We start from the raw sequence: 22221 nt of genomic DNA on the forward strand, positions 1-22221 counted from the left end.
TTCTATGACGTATTTCCGGGACGGAAGTACGTCAGTGAACTCTTGGTGGACCCCGGCATAAAACACTTTCGTGTTAAAACCACAAAACAAGCTTGTCGGTCCACGGACAAAGCCATATAAAAAGCGTGTTCCACCTAACAAGTCTCCGGTTGAGAATGCGTGGATAAATATATTCTTAGTTCATGTAAAGTCCCTAGATTTTCTGCTCTTCTTTTAAAAAGCAAGAAAAAATATCTAGAGACTTTAAGTTCATCAACCTTTGCGATCTCCCTCCCCTTACGCATTGCGCCTCTAGTCCATGCTGTTAAATCCACCCACCGGCAGAGGCAGCTATTTGGTATCTGCCCTAAGAACAAGTCGGCATAGTCTCTGTAGAGGAGAGCAAGACTTCATCTGATTATGACATCGTGACGGTGGTGGCTTCGTCTGTCAATACTTACTGTGTGTGTGAGCCACACTGGGGGAATGTTGGGTCGGTGTTTTGTGTTGCAGCACAGAAGCAATGGCTGCAGCTCGCTGACACTGCTCCTTGGTGGGGAAGGGCGACTGAAAAATGTTTCCAATAATCCACTCATCTATATTCGTTTCTGCAGCAGTTTTTCCTCCTTCTTAATAAAAAAGCGTTAGTTTCTTACATCTCACCTCACCTATGCTCGGGCCTTCAGCACCTTATGTCTCGTTAGCAATGTTCACACATAAGCCTTGCTATGCAGCGCCTTCTGAAATCTCTCAAATATACGCATAACATACGTCACAGAGCTAATTAATACACCGATAAAAGGCAAAAGAATTATGAGAAAGTAATAACTTGCTTTTGACGTTGCTATTGTGCTGCATCATGGCCTCTTATGGAACTGTGACATTCATGAGTGTGCGTGTATTTTAGAACACAGTTTCTAATCGCCCACAGACATTACCATCCTCAGTAACTCTCTCTGGGCATCAGCGAAAAGATTACAGCGATAGAGAGAAAAGAAGTCCACATGGACAAGCACACAGACAGACAGACAGACAGACAGACAGACAGACAGACAGACAGACAGACAGACAGACAGACAGACAGACAGACAGACAGACAGACAGACAGACAGACAGACAGACAGACAGACAGACGGACAGACGGACAGACGGACAGACGGACGGACGGACGGACGGACGGACGGGCCTGCACCGGGGCGGAAGACCGTGATCTTCAGCCCTGTCACAGGCCCTTTGGACAGCCCGAAGCTGGACTTTTAGGTCGGCTTCTTCCCATGCAGTCTTCTTGCCTGCTGAAAGGCGAAACTGACAGTTTAATACAATTTGCAAATAATAAATACAAAAAGCACGTCCGCGTGCGTACCCACATGTTACTAGCGTAGGCCAAATATTTAAGGCATTTTCCTTCTGTCCTCGTAGCCTTTGTGCTGCCCTCAAATTTGAACGTATATTTCAGGATAGCAGCTTCCAGTATAATGTAATGTAATGTAATGTAATGTAAAGTCAACGAACGGTAAGCAGCCTCGCCGGAAAGAATGTTTTGTCTCCATAAATCGAGAGTTACTGGCCGCAGAATGGAACTTGGTCACTCCTTTACCACGCTGCGTATCGTAATCACCCCGATGACGCAAGCACCGACCTACATTACGTTGTGTGACAAGTCGGATGGGTCATTCAGAAAATATGGTCAAAACTGCATAAAATATGGAAATGCTTTCATAATTGCTTTTGCCGCAGAGGCACCTACATTAAAATGACCCGGGATATGTATTCAAGCAACGATAAAATTTTTACTAATGTCCTTTTACAGCAAAGCTGTTAGCCTCTCGATAGTCGGCATTCTTCGCCTCCCTCCGTGAACAAAAATTATCATCAGCAGCAATGACTCACACCCTACTAAACAAGCAACAATGCAATGGCTAATCCCCCTCGAAATGCAGAGTCTACAATTGCTCAGCAAAGTGAAGGAAGCGAGCAGCGCATACATTCATTGGAATCATGCATACAACGTACGAAACAGCGTACGTTTCAATAAAGAACAAGCTCAAAACAAGCATATATCATCATCAGCAATGATTCGCACCCCCCTAAGCAAGCAAGAAATTCAATGGCTCATACCCCCGTAAGGCAGAGGCTACAAGCGATCAGCAAAGTGGAGTGAACTGTGCATGCATTCAAATTAACCACCCATACAATACACAGAACAGCATACGCGTACATTTAAACAAACAACAAGCTCGAAGCAAGCATTTGCACGATCAATAAAGCATTACATACTCCCATTAGGCAGTTGTAGCGGTGGTTTTGCAACAGCTTCACTGGACATTCACTTTCGCCGGGCCGGAATGGCAAGTAAATTTTTTTAACCGACAATCAGACGACGTATTCTAATGCAAGACTTGAAAGCCCGTCATCCGGGTACTTCGTAACTGGTTCTAGAGTTGCAATAGCTGAATTCTTACATCCTATTCTAAAAGTGTTGGAACGCATCTTCTGAAACATTCTGTAGAACGACGTGCAAGTTGTATGTAGCCCTTTAACTTCACTTTCTGATTCCCAGAGTTAGCAGAACTAAACAATTTTGGCACAAAATCCAGCCGCATCTAAAAGTAACTATGTTCTAGTTAGCCGTTCTAGCTAACTTGCAGAAAACACTAAGAAATTTACGTGCGGGCTAGGGGAAGGCAACCAACCTAGTATTGTCCACTGCCCTCTTAAGCAATTCATATTGTTCTCGCTACTACCTTAGGTCGTTAATGAACAATAAATAATTATCCAACTCTTAGAATACTGCCCTAAACGCAGAATTTTAAAGGGGGAACATTTAGAGCGTAATGAGTTATCCAAATAATTTGTTTAGCTACAGATACAGTCTTGGGGTTTCCTTATTGCCGGGCTGCAAGGAGAAAGCAAGGCATTTCAAAAAGAACCACGTGACCAAGCGCTTGAGCACAGCGACATTAGCACCCTAAAATTTCCTGCTGACGCATGATCGATGCTGCACCCAGACAGAACGCGCGAATAGGCCGCAAGCGAATCTGAGAGGTGATTGCCGCCTCCCAGCATTGGGATTGTTTCCCAATGCATCGCCGTACAGCATCAAAATCTCACCATTTACGCAATCGGTCAGCAGCAAAAACGCTGACGAAGTTCGATATCGTCGCTCGCTGCATGCTCGCCTGAGAGTTAGGCGTCAACAGACACGTCACTCATGGGTGTCTGCTGAGGGTGTAACGGAGTGCTCTTCGACAGCACAGTTTCCATTTTCTGTGTGAAATTGGTTGGAATTTATTACGCAACAGCAATTTGCTTTTGATTTGTCTGGAAATATTTCACAACTCCTCAGGTAACGGGCTTCAACTGCTGCTCTTGGGTCATTTGACTCGCTCTTTTGTTCAAAAAGTTAATATGACGAATCCACATAATAACTTGTCTAATTACTAACACCAGTTACTTTAAAACATGTCTCCATAACATTATTTCCGATAAAATTGTCTTTTATCAGATATTCTCTATTTAGAAACACCTTTCAAGATATTTTTCTGAAAAAGTTTGATGCAATGTGTCAGCATGGTCTTCTTTCTTCGGAACTCAAGAAACAATGACCCCAGTATGGCACGCGTCATTACAAATAAGCTTTCTTTGCACTTAGACAGATCATTCAGTTAAAATGAACACGGTATCAAGTAATTTCAATTACATGATTTCTTCATAGAGAGAGAGAGAGAGAGATCATTATTTAAAAGCAGATATGTTTGCCGACGTAGACATATTCACCTACGTGCTACTCTGCAAGGAAAGGGGAGAAGGGAGGAAATGGTCTTAGCAGGAGAAGGGCAGGATAAAAAAATCAAGGACACTTAGGTATCCCTACGTGGATGAACGTTAAGAGACAGGACGAGAGAGGTGTGGATCAGAGAGGAAACGGGGATATCCGATATTCTAGTGCACGTTAAGAGGGAAAAATGAAGCTGGGCAGGCCATGTAATGCGTAGGATGGATAACCGGTGGACCATGAGAGTTACAGAATGCATACCAAGAGAAGGGAAGCGCAGTCGAGGACGGCAGAAAACAAGGTGGGGTGATGAAGTTAGAAAGTTTGCAGGTGCAAGTTGGAATACGCTAGCGCAAGACAGGGGTAATTGGAGATCGCATGGAGAGGCCTTCGTTCTGCAGTGGACATAAATATAGGCTGATGATGATGATGATTATGATGACGTGGATGAATGCGAAAGCATTGCGACTTCTCCGCGATGACGACTTGTTGTAGGAAACGTAATGCTATTATGTTCACGTTTCCTTGTATCATTTCCCGCATCACGTGCCTCGGCCTCGTTCGCAAACTTGCTTGGACGTGCAAAGGAGCCGGGTGTAGCTACTGAATGAGAAGTCGAAGTCGAAGGTTCGTCAATCGGAGCGCATGACAGAACTCGCCGAAATCACCGCACCAACTGGACGTGTACAAGTGCCATTAGCGACTTCGCAGAGGCAGGGGCAGTATTGGAACACTGGCATGATGAGCGGCATCGGAGCCAGCTGTGGAAGAAGACGATGACGAACGCGCGAGCAGGGGCATGAGCGCGTCTCTGTGATCATGTGACTTTTTGTACCTTTCGTTTGGTCGACGCGTTTTCGCACAAGGACTTCGAAGATCGAATGCAGGATGATACACATAAGGATTTCGATTTAACAAGAAAAATCACTTGATATCTTCACTTACGCTTTGGCTCCTGCTTGTCCGAATATACGAATCGCCTTGATTTCACTGTACTTTCTTTTATGCGATGTAACTATCCGAATAACAGCTAGTGTTTTGAGAGATAGCCAATTGAATGAAGCTAATCAAATAAGAAGACGAGTGCTTTACGCTGCATCGATAGAGTGTGCCAGGGACCTAATATTCGCTTTAGTGTCAGAGGACCTTGACAGACTGTTTCCATATTTGTATTGTGCATATCCTTGTCATCACTGTACGATCTACAGTCTAATATAATATGTCTGATCGATTACACAGATCCGCAGTTGTCGCAGAATGGCCTTGTAGTTTGACTAAGGTGGTAAAGGAGGCTGTTTCTGTACGCCACGTTAAGTGGTAGCCGGTGGTACTTTCCCAGGGAAGCCTTTATTGAAGTACAGGATCAATACAGTGCAGAAACTGCCACTGCCCGATCGAGAAAGACCAGAGTTCTTCCGCTCCATAAGAACATACGGCTTTGCTAATGCCGTCGCCTCATTTCTTTTTTTTTTTTAGGAACATATTTCGTGATTTTTTTTGTGTGTGGTTATGGCCCTAACGAGCTGCCTCATCTGCTTTTATTTAATGCCTCATTTAGCGCAGTACAGTGGTTTCCATTGAAAGGTTATGAGATGACCAGTTTTACATGCTGAGTGGTGTAAATGCGTAATGTTGTTGAAGGCGAGGTAATATTTCGAGTTCGTTTTTCTTATGTGCATATTTTGCAAAGCTGCATTCGAGCCTGCAAAGGTGGTCCAATGGCATGGAGTATAAGGTATTCGATGGCGATCGCATTAGGTTCGGCTGACGTCAATGGTATTGTTCTTTCAATGAGATACGAATAATGTTTTTTCCTATTGAGGCCACAAACACCTCGCAGGATTAGCTTTTAGGTACTCATAAGCCATCAGTGAATATATGTGTCGTACTCGAGTATTCCGCCCTGATATGATATAACCCAATATCGTTTTTAAAATGGCTGCTCGGGGCATCGCATTTTTGGAATATACAGGGTGTTCACTTTTACGTTTTACAGGATTTTTAGAAATCGCCTATGGCAGATAGCATAGTTCTTATCATAGAACTTTGTTATTCGATGACACGGACATTAGTATCAAGATAAATCGAAACACGTATTCAACTAATTCACAAAAATTAACTAATTATCTTCTTATTCAATCACTCTACGAACGCATATTGCAATTTACGAATTGTAGCCGGTGAGCTTGTCAGGCGCTATCACTTGGAATTAATTTCCAGAATGACAGCAGTTTGGAGACTATGCGCTGTCAAACTCGCCGTAAAAATGCACTGTTGTTCCACTTACTTTTTTTACAAAAATGCTGTTTTTCTACCAAAATACACTGAAGCACAAAAGTAACTGAAACGCCCATGTATTTCGTCCCACACTTTGGGAAATATTATCTCGAAACTGGTGGTAATCCGGGAAATTCATTTCAAGTGGATGCATCTTGCAAACTCACCGGCAACAATTCGTAAATTGCAATATGTGTCATAAAGTAATTAACTAAGACGTTCATTAGTCAATTTTTGATAATTCGTTGAATATGTGTTTCGATTTTTTGTGCTACTAATGTCCGCCTCTTCGAATAACCCAGGTCAACGATAAGAATTATGCTACCTGCCACAGGTGATTTTTAAAAATTCCATTAAGGTTAATTTTGCACACCCAGTATATCAGGAATGAACTGCCGTATGCGTAGCGACGTCGTCTGCGGAGGGTAGTGTGGTGGCATTAATTTTTGTGCTTGCGTGATATTGTAGGAGCATGAACAAGTCCTGCATTTTTTTTTTTTTTTTTTTTTGCGATGGAGCTGAGAAAATTCTTCTTACTTGAAGTATGTTCCTAAGGTGAATACGGGTCGTATCTTCAAACCTGCCGCTAATAACAGGGAAAGTATGTAAAACATATCCCGTGCTTTGATTTTCTTTTGGATTCAGAATTTTAGGGCTTACATTTGTAGTATTCCAGAAACGCTGAATTCATGTGGCATATATTCCCTTGTACTGTCTTTTTCTCTGTGGCTTCTGAAACAAAGGCATGTTCTTGAGTGACTACTGAAACATAAAGCCAGGCCCACTATTCAAGACTAGGAGATTAAAATTTGACGCCAGAAAGACGCTCGTGTATCGTTAGAGATTCATGTCATTTCATGACGTTAAAATTCTAAAAACTTCTAAAAATTTTTGGATCGTGTAAAAGACCTAGTTTAAGGTGGTACGTATATTGAGGAGGGCATACGTGCGAAAGCGTCGCGAAAAGCTAGCAAGAATAGCTGTTTCTGATACCGAAAATTTAAAAAGAACGCCGCGATTACCGACTAGCCGGAAGTAACGCACGACCTAGAAGACGCGAATTCTCAGCATGACCTCTGAGACAAGGCAGCGCCCGCGGCTGCTCGAAGCACGTCGAAAAATCTCGGAGGCCGCTTGCTGGAGCTACGTCATAGCGACAACCACCAGGTGCACGTGTCGTCTGCTTAGGTGCTCTTTAAAGGGTGCTAACCAGAAAACCATACAATTACCAGCCCTGTGGCATTGGTAAGATTGCTTCAGTAGTATATACTACTCATGTATAACCAACTAAAGTGAAATTTCGTTGCAGTTAACCTTTTGACAGTCAGCCCTGAGACACCACCCTAGCACTGACAATGACAAATTCTTTATACATTGCTTTTTCAGGCCCATGGTTAAGGTGACCGTAAACGATATTAAGTACGATGGTGAATGCAAACAACCAGATAGCTTGGACTATTCCAAATGCAAAGATTATTATTTTTGGTACATATACCGGAGCATAGTGACTCCTTTCAACCTGCCAGTCAATCTCACCGTTCTATATAAGGGTCGAAAGAACCAAACTTTCGAAGTTAACCTCAACAATGCAACATTCGTCATGTGGAATCCTGAAAATTTGACTACGCCGCTTAACTATGGTGACGATTATTCCGAAAAGGTATGTCTGCTGAGAGGTCATACAAGACATGTGAGACATTACTTTATTTATTTATTTATTTATTTATTTATTTATTTATTTATTTATTTATTTATTTATTTATTTATTTATTTATTTATTTATTTTCTGGTTGTTTGTTTCTTTGTTCGAAGCATTCTTTCACAACTTAGGTACTTTGTGTTTATCTATATATCTAGCCTCTTACGATACAGTGACCCAAGTTACCTACTAGCTTGGGCCACTAGGTGTTTGATCATGGTCGTGATGCCATCGTGCTGGTTTCTTTTACTGAATATACCGGGTGTTTCTGCGAATACTTTAGGCTACTTTTAAAAATCGCCTGTGGCAGATACCGCAATTTGTCAGCTGGTCTACTCGAAAATGCGGACATTACTTGCACAATAAATCCAAATGCCGAATGGACTAATCACAAAAATTAGCTAAAATCAAGGCAAGGGTGAAATTTCACCCTCCACAAAGTACAAAATATGTTAATAGTCACGGCTAGGTGACGTGTGCCACCGCCCGATTTAATGGGTTCAGCCTCATGCATCTATGGACGGGCGTGCGAATATAAATACGCATTGTGGGCAGTTAATGCAGGGAAAGCACATTGTGTGTGGTCTACCTGGGGCGCATACACTCTGTTTTTACTGCATTCATGGTATGCATAAGCGCAAAAACAAAGGAGCTCACTTGACCGCAAATATAGATAACGCAGTACCTAAAAGAGGGTGCGCGTACATGCATCCTAAATAAGCACATAAAGGCGTCTGAGTACTGCCTTTCTTAAATATGAATGTGCATTATTTGTTAGGACGTCCTCCAAAAATTCCTAATTGATGGCAAAAAAATGCCATGTTTTTTTTTTTTTTTGGTACATGCTGCGGTGTTCAACAACACAGATATACTGAGCATCTTGTAAACACACGCTTACAAGTTCATTTTAACTTCAAAACACGTGTTGCTGCAGAAGTCAAGACTGAGGCAAACTGAGCCAATTATGAATATTTTTTCCAGTGAGATGGACATATTTTCGTTTCCGTGTCGGCTTTATTGAACCAACAACTCATTTATTGTCCCATTTGTCTATTTATTTTTATAATTTTAATACATTTCAGTTTTTTTTTTTTTTTTTGTCCTTTGCAGAAATGTAACTTCAGCATTGAGGTTGGCCTAAATGGGAAGTTCGCGTGCCGAATCCAGAACCCAAAGGGAGACAAGCCGAATGAGGATGCTCTGAGCATTGTAATGGTCGCCGATATTAATAAAGAGCTGGTGAAGCGCGATGACCTAACTGTAACGTACAACGCGGGCGGGATATTTCAGCACACTGTTATGTTAACAGCAAGGAGGAACAACCGAGAAAAGAAGGTGTGACACGTACGAGAGAATAATATTACAAAAATAATATATTAATAACAAATGCATTTTGAGCAATCTCGTTGGAGCCAAAAATAGCAAATGGAAGTAAGCAGTCACTTTGTGTAGTTCGTTGTGTCCCTCGCTTTCAGTATGGTAACACGGCTCAGTGGCCAGGAATTCACACGAACTTTACCAGTAATTATAAACACTGTTCTTCAATGGATTTCTCGAGGTAACTTCATTTGCAAAAAAAAAAAAAGATGCTACGACAGCCTTGACTATTGGGAGCCATAGAAATAGGATGGCTAAACCAACCCACGCTTCTATAAATGCACCTCACAATGTGTCTCTCCATGCCACATGGACACATGCTGATTCTCTGACATTCTATTCGAAAATGTCTTAGGTTCTTTTTATTATACACACGTGGTATATGGCAGCACACATTTAAAAAGATACACTTTTCACTGTCAGCATAGCGTTCAATCACTTGCAACTGCAGGTTCTGGTCCTGTGCGAAACACGCGCACGGTGCTGTACCTGATCAACCTGCCGCTTATGTTCCCCTCTGCTACTATTCCATCACTTCAGCGCAACTGCTGTGGCACCACGAGGCTGAGTTAAAGTGCGCGAGCGAGGTCCACAGCAAGGTCGACCCGTTGCTAGGAAGCTACAGAGTTTGTGTCAGTCATGCGCTCGAACCCTTTAGCAGATTGTTTTCGCAAGATTGCAATAGCTGTTCTAACTGTTGTTTGTTGTGTGCGCGGCCGTTTTCTTATAATAGATTTTTTTATTGAAGAGGAGACTTTCGGAGTGATGTTTACGCATCAACAAAGCTGCAATGAATGCCTACATCAGGATAAGGAAATTGTTAGCTATTTAGACAGCGATAGGCATAGTAATAGTTTCGGGAGTGTTAACTGTGTCCTTCAGTGATAATTTGTACCGACCGTTTTATTGAGAGTGCCTCCATTTTGCGATCACATCGCCGTTAATCGTCCGACGCCTTTGTGCGATGTGGGATCGCGCTGGAGAGTACACCGCGAACGTGTTGTTGACGAGTTGCACATATTCGCGCGTTCCTGAGAGGTCTCAACACGTTTTTTTTTTTTTTTTTTTTTTTTTTGCGATTGGAAAAGTTCTGAGCGTGTCGTTGCTAGCCTGTGAGCTTCGATATAGACTCACGATCAAATGTCGACGGGCCCCGAGGCACTGCCACAGCTCTGCCCATAATCTAAATGCTGGGACAGTTAAATTCGAACGTTGTCTGTACTTAACAAACGTGCAACGTGTTATTACTGTACGTCTGGTCTTGAACTCATTCAGAACACTACGGTAACAGCCATCAGAGGTCTCTTGATGTGTCATGCGGTGCCACCAGCGTAGTTCCCAAGCTAAGTAACTGGCGAAGCGCCGAGGAAACAAGTTTTCGTAGCTTTCGTGTTCCTAAACTTTCCTTGGTACAAATTTTTAAGTGTTCTTTACCTGGCACACGGGTACTGAGCTTTGCAAAACAAAGAACTGTAAAATAGCTGGACAAGGACAGCCGTTAATTACCACCGAGTACTCGATAAAAAAAATCACCAGCCCTTACCTTGTCGAGAAAATGGTGTAAGCGAAGCTTGTCGTGTGTGTAACTGACCTTCGTCAGGGTAACGTATAGTTCACGACATGTCACGGTAATAAAACATAAACGTTTATTAGATGTATGCATAGAGGGAAGGAAACGTACAACGCAACGGAAGGAAAAGTTGCACGAAAGGGAAACAAAGGTAGAAGGAAAGGGAACGAAAAGTAGGAAAGGGAAGGGAAAGCAGTAGGTTAACTACACACACGAGAAGCTTTGCCTATCCCCCCCCCCCCCCTATTTTCTCGACTGGGGAAGGGCTGGTGATTTGCTTTCTTTCTCTCGCTCTCTTTCTCGTTTGTTCTTTCTTTATTTCTCTCTTTCTCTCTCTCTCTTTGACCCTCTCTCGCTATCGTTTTCTTTCTCTCTCTCTCTCTCTCTCGTTATTTATCTTTATTGCTTTCTCTCTCTGTATCTTCCTTTCTTTCTCTCTTCCTTTCTCTCTTTCTTTCTCTCTCTCTCTCTCTCTCTCTTTCTCTTTTGTCCTTGGTATGTGCCATTGAGCTTGGACCCTTTCTTCACTATCACCAGGTCGGCCCACTTTTCAGCGTGACACCACCACCACCACTACCACCGCCGAAACTTGTGAGCCTATCAAGCTTTGCTTAAAAAACGGCCTGGTGACAGTTGCCGCGATGAGGCCACGATCAACCGTACGCACGCGAAACGTTGGAAAAATATACGCACCCTTTCTTTGCGAGTTGCGCCTGCGCAAGGGCACCTCGCCGACTCGGGAAAGCTCGAAAACGGACAACTACTCCTTGTAAAAGCAACTTTATTCTGTGAAGTAATACTTGATAACACCCCGCGCGATGCACAGCGTCGGTCAGGTGGCTTGCCGGCAAGATACGGCAGCACGGGAGAGCGAAGTGAATGAGGGGAGGCGGGCAAGGAGTACAGGCGGGAGTACAGGCATGGCTTTGGTTACGAATCGAAAAAGAACCCACATTGCTTTTCTTTGTCGGCACGTTATCTGTTTTCAAAATACGTCGCCGGCCAACTTACACCAGAACGTTGGTTGTCTAGCATGATATTCATAGAACATCTTAGAAAACATTAGAATAGTTAATGCGAGTGAGCGAAAAAAATCGTTGACTTCGTCAATTCGCGATAGTTGACCAAGTCGAATAAGAACCTTTCGCTCACATACTAAGTTGACCACGGGTGCCGAGTTCACCGCTGTGCGCTCACCAGAAACAAAATGTACTGAACACACAGACGACAAAGCCAATTGCGTCATGTCCTTTCTGTTTATGCAGGCAATCCAAAGCCGACGCTTGTATGTAACCGAAGCGGCGAAAAGGAACAGTGTGAATTAACACAGTTCCCGCGGCTGAAGGTGCACTTCACATTCGCTTCCGACAGTTACTTTTGAAGCCAAAGAGAGTACAGTGGTAGCCCATTGATTTTGAGTCGTGTGCCATCACATCAGTTACACAGGAAAGTCGTTAGAATCGCCGTAATTTGCAATAATGGCACAGCTACCGTTCCATGATGCCGTTAGGAGAAACTCCGCACATAACAGTGCGAAGCGGAGGGTGGCGTGGCAGCGAAATTGCGCTCATTCGATGCTACGTTCCTCCTCGCCGTTAAAACAGTCTATACAAACCAAATGACTGTCATAAGTATGTTTCTTTTTTGAAGGAGCGTGTCAGCAAACTTTTATTAGACAATGCCGCATGCTTCTCTAAGGACAGCTTGTATAACCACTACACAACTTCCAAAGGAATACCCGCGCAAGGCTTGAGACGGCTTGCATCATGACGTCATGACTTGAATCATGACCTTAATAATTGTTTTTGCAATAGGCCACCAAAGTATAATAAACAATTTTATTAGGACGTGATGACATGATTACTGATGACGTGATGAAAAGTTTAGAGTATATGAAGACCTAGCTGCCGACACACTTCCCACAACGCCTTGCACAGCTGAACAGAAAATGCGAGCCATTTCAAGTGTCCGTCAGAACGACCTCAATTCAGCGCTTAAGCGAACTTTGTTTTGACTAACGTAAAGGTGACCAACGGCTTTTAAACTTCCTAGCAGATCTCAGTGAATATTAAGCAAGAGCATCCTGTTCACCTTTAGCAGAAATTATATATACATATAGAAGAAAACTCGATGTCTACGAAATACAAAAGTATGAAGGAGATATGGTGGTGAGCTTGCGAACAGGATATTTGGCAAGATCAAATTCCCAGCTGCCATCCATTCGACGCAAAAAAGAAGTGGGTGTATGGCAATACGGTCACTATTATCATACAGACAGAGCACAACGACAATGTTTGCTTTGACAATCAGTCACCAGAAGCGTTTTCGCCGATTGCTACTCGGAGCTACTGTCGCGGCGGGTGCCTACCGCAACCGTGCTTCATTACCAAATTTGTAATTGATCCGCCCAATTGGACAGCATAGCATGAGATGCACTATTACAAGACATTATCGTCGATGACTCTGGTGAGGCGTCTAGGAATATGGTCACTCATGACAGAGATGTGCGCGCCGGTATCAATCGAAGCCGTTACAAGGACGCCATCCACATACACCTGAAGTAAATTTCTAACCGGCAGCAGGGTCAGCAGAGAAATTTCACTCCGGGTCGATGTAGCAGCGTCACCCCTCGGAGCTGCACACGCGTCAATTTTCCGACGAGCGCCGGTACATGGGCGACGGAGAACGATGAAGAGTAGCTGGGCGAGGCAGGGGCCGTCGAGGAGAAGGCGAACGACTCTGCCGTGTAGGAAGCGAGGCCTCGACATGGTGGTAAGGCTCTGTGGGTTCTTCCGGCGGCGGGTGACTACCTGCTGAGCGATAGTATGGTTGGAATGCAGATCGAAATGAGGGTGTCCAGGTGTCGCGGCAGTGACGGGAAATATGGTCAACACGTCGGCAGTTGAAGTAAATAGGTCTGTCATCTGGTGTTCACCCTTCCATTGGGCTACGATAGGGCCGTGAGGGGTACTGGTTCCGCGGAGCCGGGACAGTAGTAAAGGCCTCGGATCGGTTGATGGGGCAAACGGAAGGAACACCAAGGTTCGCCAGCTCTTCGCGACCTACGAACTGGATGAGTGAAACCGTCGGTCGAAAATCGCTCGGGGCAAAGGTCTGGGAGTTAACCGGCGATGCGGCCTCTGTCTTTCGGCAACCGATGCGCCCAATGCTCTCGGGCGTTGTCGGCTGAGGAGTGTAATGGTCATCGCACGATGATGTAGTGGCTGTATTTGGAGGACGGGTATACTGATGGACAATTCGACGGCCTTTAGCTTCTTTGTCTGCATTAACTTATGATGTCGTTGATGCTGGTACAGTTTTTGTGCACGAGAAGGCTAAAGGCAACGTCAGCTATGCCCTTCAGCACTTTTTCACCTTTTCATCTTCCGGCATTCATTCGTCCGCCTTGCGGCAAAGGGCAAGATCGCCCTGAATATACGTCACATATGACTGGGTTGACGTCCGGGCGCGAGTTCCAAGTTCCTTCTTCGCGGCTCGTTGTCGTTCTTCCAAAAAAGAACGCTGAGCTTTTTCTTGCATTGCTCCCAACTCGTTAGCTCCTCTTCGTGTGTCTGAAAACAGACGCTTGCCGTGCCTTTCAAGTAGAAGATCACATTGGCTAACATAAGGGTCTGATGCCACCTGTTATTTTCGCTAACACGCTCGTACAGCCGGAGGCAATCTTTGCCGTCCAGGTTGTCGGTACCCATAAACGTGCCAGGGTCGCGGTGCTGAGCCAAGATTACGGTTGGCATGGTGGGCACCTTTGTGGTCGCCGTTGTTGCAGCCTCTTCGTCAGTCGGCATGGTGGTAATGGCCAGGCTAGGTCCGCTTCGGAGCTGCGTCTTGCATGAGATGTACCGGCCCCGCACCTCCACTAAAATGTGACACAAGGATTAAAGCAACAGACAAATCTATTTACATCTGATATACAAAAGACAGGCAGCACAGGCAAGTCCCTAACGTCGCTGTCTTCCGACAGCAGCTCGTGCCCTCTTTCTTCCACCTTGTGCCCAGCGTTGAAACAATATCCTTGCTGATGAGCTCTTAAATAATTTTGTCAATGTGGGTGTGAATATAGGCTCTGCGAGTAACCTATTTATCACATCAAGCTGCATTTGGGTGTGTAAACGGTGTGTACGCCTTAGCCAAACCTTGTGTGGCTTTGTAATTATGCGCCTCAACATCAGCGTCGTGTATGCCGGATATCGAAAATAAAATTGAATTTGAATTGATGTCAATATCAAGCAATATGGACAAGAAAAGCGAGGCCGATGTGAAAGGCAAGAGACACAGTGCGCCGTTCTTACAGGCGCAGTCCTATTTGTAGCCTTAATAAACCTCACGTTTTGCATTTACAAATACATAAATTGAAGTAACCCATGTAATTTTCTGCAACTGGTGGAATTCTCTTCGAATTACGACAACACATAGAAGGAACATTTCACAAGAGCAAAGACCGCTATTCCTATTCATGGCAGACACGTCATATTTATTATCACACGTCATATTCTTCATCACACTGCAAACGCAAAACGATTTCATTGCACTGTTGGACAAACATTCAATAAATGAAATTGTGACATAAGCTAAGGAGGCTAAATAGTCTGACATTTTGTATTTTCGCACTTGCACCCCATGTGTGAGGTCATAAGGTACGTACTCGTCAAAGATGACGATAGTAACGCAGTTCTTTTTAGGCTTGTTTCCCAAATAAGGTAAATTACTGCAGAGATCACAGCATATGTTTTAAAACATCTCGAATGCGATTGACTGGACATCGAATTTCGTCGCCGTGAAGGCTGCGGCAACTCAGCAGCTATGCGTGGGATTCGCAGGGGTTTACAGGAAATAATCTAGCAAATTAATTCAAAAGTGTTCTTTAAGCCCTGCACTAATCATTCGCTGCGCCTTTCTGGTGTTCGATCATTTGAAAGCGTGAATGCATGCGTGACATTTTTTAGAAACTTGGAAGTTGTGTATGTTTTTTACCAATGATCGCCTGAGCGTTACAAGCTATTAAATGATGTGGGTATTGTTGTTAAATTCCTTAGCCAGACAAAAAGGAACGTTTGTTGTTAAGTATTCGGTGCAGCACCTAAGAGATGGCTACTAGCTGATAATCTCGACACTGGAAGCACTGCAACATAGGAACAAGGAGTGATGCTCTGATGATCTTGTTTTCACTATTTCTCGGGTGAATTGTTGCAAGAAGTCAACCAAACACGAAACGCAGAGGTCAGAAACAGAAGCACGGACGGCAGGAACTATTCTAAAGCACTGCACCCTGCAGCTAAAGTGTTTATCACCTGCAAGAGCACCGGATTGAGGTGGCTGAAAGATCAATCGCTTGATCCACTGCAAAATGGGAGGCAGTAGTACACAGATTCTAGCAAGAAACACAGATCGCATGTAGATGTCAGGATAAAGAGCAGTGAATGCTGACCTGCCATTAACAGAGCAAACTAAAAGGACTTTGTTTGAATGCTTCGATGGTTCTCATGAAATGCTAGACAGCCTCTCAAGAGCTGTGAAGGAAGTAGCGTCGGCTTTCGGCGCCACTGTGTCTGCTTCTTTAATATTTGAGACCGAGGAAACGTTTTGGACATTGACCCAAAATCACAGTGCAGTTTATGAAAAGTTCTCTGGGAAGAAAATTGCCATTGAGACACATGGGCGAAAGCACCTGAAATATTCTGAGAAGCATCGTGAAGAGGCGGATACTCGTACTGCGCGTCTGTTTCATTTGCCTCATGCGAACTGAAAGATTTTAAGCTGACGCTTATAAAAGTACGCTGTCGTTCCACCATAAGCGTCGACAGCTGATCATTTTCATAGAAAAATAACAAGTGTCAACAGTGTAAACATTACCGCTTCATCAATAAATCTTTCCAAGCGAAACGTCGGAGAAAGAATAATAAAAACGTCATGTGCGCGCTGCAGAAGGCGTATGAGCACTAGGGTATACAGAAACGACATAGCCAAACTCAGAAGTTACATTTATTCGCGTGTTGGAATGCTTACACGCCTAACTTACGCTACAGCTAGCGGGGGTCTTGCAGTGTGATTTCGCAATCGCGCTCTCCCTCTATTCGCAGTGAGAGCGTTTGTTCTGCAGAGGATGTTTGGGGCACTAGGGTAAACAAGTGACTCCCCCTACTGGCAGTTTCCGAGGCATCCCTGCGCAGCTCGAGCTCGCCGCATTCGTAGATGGTTAGAGCTCCGGTGATAGCCTCGGTCTCGTGCGCCTGGGCTCTCTACAGAGACGGACGCGTTCTGCCGTGGTCAAAGGGATTGGTTGTATGCACCTGTTCGTGCTGCCAACCGAGTCTCTTTATCCTATCCCTGGACCATACGTGCCGACCGCGAGGGCACCACAGCCAAGCAAGCATGGTATTTCACAAATTTCAGCACGCTTGCACGCTTTATAACTCCTGATGAGCACCAGTGTGATATTGATAAATTGTACGTAATATTACGAGTTCTCTCCAACGCCACCATTCCTGCTCGGATGAACAAACGTACTACCAAACTACGCATTTCAGAACGCCTGCGTGCGAGGCAAAATTTAGCACCCATTACGTCCATGCATGACGCAAAAACGGCGCCAGAGGCGCACCCGACACATGCGCGATCGATCAACGAGGAGGAGGAGGAAAACATTTATTGACAGAAAATGCACGCTTACTGCGCTTAATGTAGCTCAAGTGCAGTTCCAATCCAACGCAAATCCTGCGCTTGTGTAGTTCGAGTCCAGCGCTAACGCAGCTCCACTAACGTGAAACCTGGTGAAGTGCGAAGCAGTGGTGTGCCAGTGCTGGAGCAGCGCAGGAGGGAGGAGCAATCGAACGCTTGTGGGGTGGTCTTGTGGGGTGGTGGTGCCCTCTCTTGCGCTGCGCTGATACCAGCCTGGCGTTTCGGAACCAATTTTAAAGAGTTTCTGCTAATTAATGCACTTAATCCTTGATTATTCCCGTCTTTTAAATTATTCTGAATCGTGATAGTTTATTCTGAACCGGTTTTGATCAATTCTGCACATGTTTTGACCCTGTTTTGAGCACTTGTTCTTGAGCGTGATCACGACAGATCACGCGCGACGGACGCCGATAGCCCAAGCCCCTAAAGTGCTGCGCACTTAAAACAAGCAGGTCCCGTCCTGTTTATGCGGGGAGGCGCCCTCAGTCCAGGGCTCCTGCAGCTCTTGCTGTCTCCCGGGCCCGCTGCGCCAGTTGTTGCTGGTCACGAGGGTCCGAGCTAGTCAGCACGGCCGACTGATCGGGTGTGGGGTTGGGTATTTGGGGGCTACCTGTGTGTCCGGGCACGTCCATGTGGTGTGATATAGAAAAGCGTAGTCGTTACAAAGGGTGGCATTTGTATGAGTATAGTGCAGGGTGTAATCCGTGTAATCTGCTTAAATGGGATATATGTGTTGGTTTGTAATGGTCGCCATGCTACTGTGTCTTCGCGTGACAGGGTCTTGTGTGGGGGTGGGTATTGTCGTCTGTTCAATCTGTGGTGTTGTAATGTGGCGTTCTATTGTAAAGGTGCCGGCTCCATAGATGCGGGGCACCTCTCTATCCCTCTCACGTGGCGCCCGGGTGGCATGAGCTCGGGGTGCAGCATGCGCACGCTGATTTCCACGGAGTGACTCGTGTCCTGGAGTCCAAACTACTTCAACATCGGGGAATTGGGAGGCTTGTTTCAGTGGTCGGTTGGCGATGGAAGATACTCTGCCTCTGGCGTAGCTATGGCAAGCTGCTTGGGAGTCGGTAATAATTGTGATGTGTTCTTTGGTTTGACTAGAGGTGATGGCTAAGGCGATGGCTGTCTCCTCCGCTTCGAAGGCGTTGGCAGTGCGGACCGTCATCGACACCACCTCTTGAAAGTTATAGTCTACAACGCTGAACGTCATGGCTGCTTTTGGGGGGTACTGCGCGGTATCTGTATACAGTGTGGTGGGCAGGTTGCCGTATCTTGTCTTAAAGGTATTTGCGCGAGCTTGGCGACGACCGGCGTGATGTTCCGGGTGCATGCTTCTAGGGACGGTGGCTAGCTTTATCGCGGATGTTTTGGGCCACATATATTGCTTGTTCGTGGCCTCGGCCCTGTGTGAGGTAGCCTAGGTGTGCTAGGAGCTTTTTACATGTTGGTGTGAGGGCTAGGCGTTCTCGTTGGCTTGTGAGGTGGGCGTCTATGATTTCTCTTACTGTGTTAGGGACTCTGTGGGTAAAACGCCTCGGTCCCGCGGTCCACGGCAGCAGCTCCAGTCTCGGCCGGCCGCGTCCAAGGGCGCCCAGCCGCAGCTCGTGCGTTCCTCGCACCACTGCTCGCGCGTCCGTCCCATTCTTTGTTCATGGTTGGCTCTTATGCCACTATCCACGTCAGCATTCCCACAGCTCCTAGGGCTTCGAGCTTGAGTGTGTCTGTTCCCGGAGGTAGTCCGAGTGCTTGCTTGTATGGTTTCCACAGCAGTATGTCTAGTTGATCTTTATCTTTCGGAGTGAGGGGCAGGTACGGGGCCGCGTAGGCAATGCGGCGGATTATCAGGGCCTGGACGAGCTCGATCACGTCTGCTTCTTACAGTCCGTATTGTTTGGTGGTGATGTGCGACTGACCACTCGCATGACTTGGAAGGTGGTCTGCTTGAGACGTTTAATGGGGTATACGCCTCCGCCATTCTGTTGTATGTGAACGCCGAGGGTTCGGACGCGATTTACTGTGGGTATTTCTTTGACGTTGAAGGTGAGTGGGACATGAGGTATTTCATTGAGTTTTCTTCGGCATTCCTGTCGAAAAACTAATGGTTGCGACTTCTCGGGGGAGCATCGGAGACCACTGGCTTTTGCATCGAGCAATGACTTCTTTTTCCTACACAACGATACAAAATTAAGGCGCGTAGGTAGTGCGTCTACAGAGGATAAGTGATAGTATCGTAACATGTTTTTGTCACATGCGGTTTCAGCAAGTGACTCCCTCTGACAGAACTGAAAGATGTTCACGTCAAAACGCGTGGTGTGCAACGAACTGGGAGAGCGTGTGATGTCACGCAGGCACCCTTTACAAACGAACGTTCCGTATTGCCGCTCCATTTACTATTGCACTGTACCGTGCCTTTGAAACTTCACCAATCACATGACAGCCAACACGGCGCGCGGTAAGAAGCACCAGTCTGCTCACCAAAAGCGCTCACTCTCGCAGAATCACCCTGGCACGTATCGCTTCCTTTTTTTTCCCTAGTCTTCCGCCTTTTCAACCGCCATCCAAGGCACTGCGCCAAGTTCAAGGGACCTAAGGGCTCCAAATGCTAGAAAATAACAGCGCTAAACGTACAAGGACTTAGGCAAAGAAGAACACGACACTGGATCTGACTGACAATTGGACTCGCAGTGTCGTGTTCTTCTTTGACTAAGTCCTTGTACGTTTAGCGCTGTTATTTTCCTAAACATGAATTACCACCAACTCGCCCAGGTTTCCCAACTAGTCTAGCTGCTGGAATGAAGCTTCAACTTAGGCTGCCTCGTGCTTACTTCTAGCTTCAGGGCCGATTGTTTGTTGCTGGTACCTTGCTGCCTGGGCTATGCTTTGTAACACAACTCTTCAGCATTGCTGCAAGCGCTGGCGGCCAGGGGATCTGCCACGACACTGCTCACATTGACTTTTGGATGAAGGCTCGTCATACAGACTAATTTTATAAAACGTTGTGCACTGCAATGACTGTGTTCTGTACAAATTCAAGGAGTATTTCCTGTTATATTAGCATATACCTAGTGATCATCGCCATGGCACTGTAGCCAAGACCGCTTACACAAGACAGGAGCGTTATGGTTACCTTACAACATTGCTGGCTATACCTGTGGAAATGCTGTCGATACACTATGCGGGTATATAAAGAACAACCAACGTCACCATCCTCATGTCATCGGCCACAAACTGGATTTTTTCATACTTTTCACAGAAGAAACTTCGCTCATGGTCAGAATGGATGATCCCTTTAACAAATGGCCTATATAGGCGTTTCAATTCGTGTATGAAAAAGCGTCTATTACCATTAATTATTACCATAAACCGTGTCAACGCGCTCCCGACAGTGAAGCCCTCGAAGCGATCATGGTGGGGGTGGTTACGTGGTACCGCATTACGTCTCGGGAGGCAAACAACAATGGGTGAAGGCTCAGTTAACACCGTATTTTATGGATGATTACTGTGAGCTTCAACAGACTTAATAACGTTTATTTCCTTCCTTCTTTCTTCACTTCCTTTCTCGCACACTCGCGCACTCGCGCACTTGCACACTCGCAATACTCGCGCACTTTCATTCAGTGCTTGGACTCCAGGATATGTGTCCTTTAATTAGCCAACGTAGCCAATGTTGCATTCTACAGGCACAAAGCTATTCGTACTAAGGCAGTGGCTCAATCGGTCACAGGCGGAGTACGTGCACAGGCGCAGGTGGCCAGATGAGGTGCTGCAATATAACTGCCGGCCAGACCAATAGCAAGAACTTTCTCCCGTTTTATTCTTCGACAGCACCAGCCAGCATCATGCCCTAAGCGAAAATTTATGGACATAAAGGGCGCTACGATCATCATCGCACTTAATATGTTGTTCTATTAGTTGTGAGTTCCACGTGTGTGCTGTACAAGTCAGCGCGTGCGGTTAACTGACATTCACAGGGCTGTATTTGTGTGGACAATGCAGCGCTACAAAGTAAGTGTCAACCATTAGTAGTATAGTTCAAGAGAATTTCTGAAGTTGCTTTAATAAATTAGTAAATAAATCAAGGCGTTGACGTTAGTTCCATTAACGTTATAACGATATTTTTTTTTACTTTTATATTCAAATAAGGTTGTTTCTGAATGTCAGGATACCTTGATATTTAGAATTATCGACCAAGAGAACTTTTGAACCTGCCTTAAATAATTTATTAAACATATAAAGGCGTTGACGTCAGTTACATTAACGTTATAACTGAGTTTTCTACCCTTTTATATTCGAATAGGAGTATTCCTGAATGTCAGGATACCTTGATATTATTACTTCTTTATGGTGTGCCTCTAGTAGAACGTCATTCGCAGAACAAAAAAAAATGCTACCTTATAGTAGAGGTATATTTGGCATATAAAGTACGTAAACGTACCTACGCAGGCAGGGTTTCTCGCGACCACTAAATGAAGAACAATTTTTCGAGAGCTTGAAAAATATTAAAATAAATGTGTACCTATATCGCGTGCAGGAGACAAGACAATTGACAGCCACTGCGGCCGATTGACCAGCGAACGTTACTTATCACTGCTGACAGATGTCAACAATAACAATCACGCCGGCTATCTTTTGTCTCTGAATTTTCTTTTATCACGGAGCATCAAAAGTTTGTATGCCGACTAAAATACGAGCAAGGGCGATATACTGCCTGCATATTCTAGCGTTCTGACCCGTCAGCAGCTAAAAAACAGTGAAAAAGCGTTATTTCAAAAATGGCAATGAAATCTACAAAACTATTGTCAGAGAGGTTACTGAGGGAAATCTACTCATCGAATGGTCGGG

Source organism: Dermacentor silvarum, chromosome 11, assembly GCF_013339745.2.
Source record: "Dermacentor silvarum isolate Dsil-2018 chromosome 11, BIME_Dsil_1.4, whole genome shotgun sequence".
Taxonomy (NCBI): Eukaryota; Metazoa; Arthropoda; class Arachnida; order Ixodida; family Ixodidae; genus Dermacentor; species Dermacentor silvarum.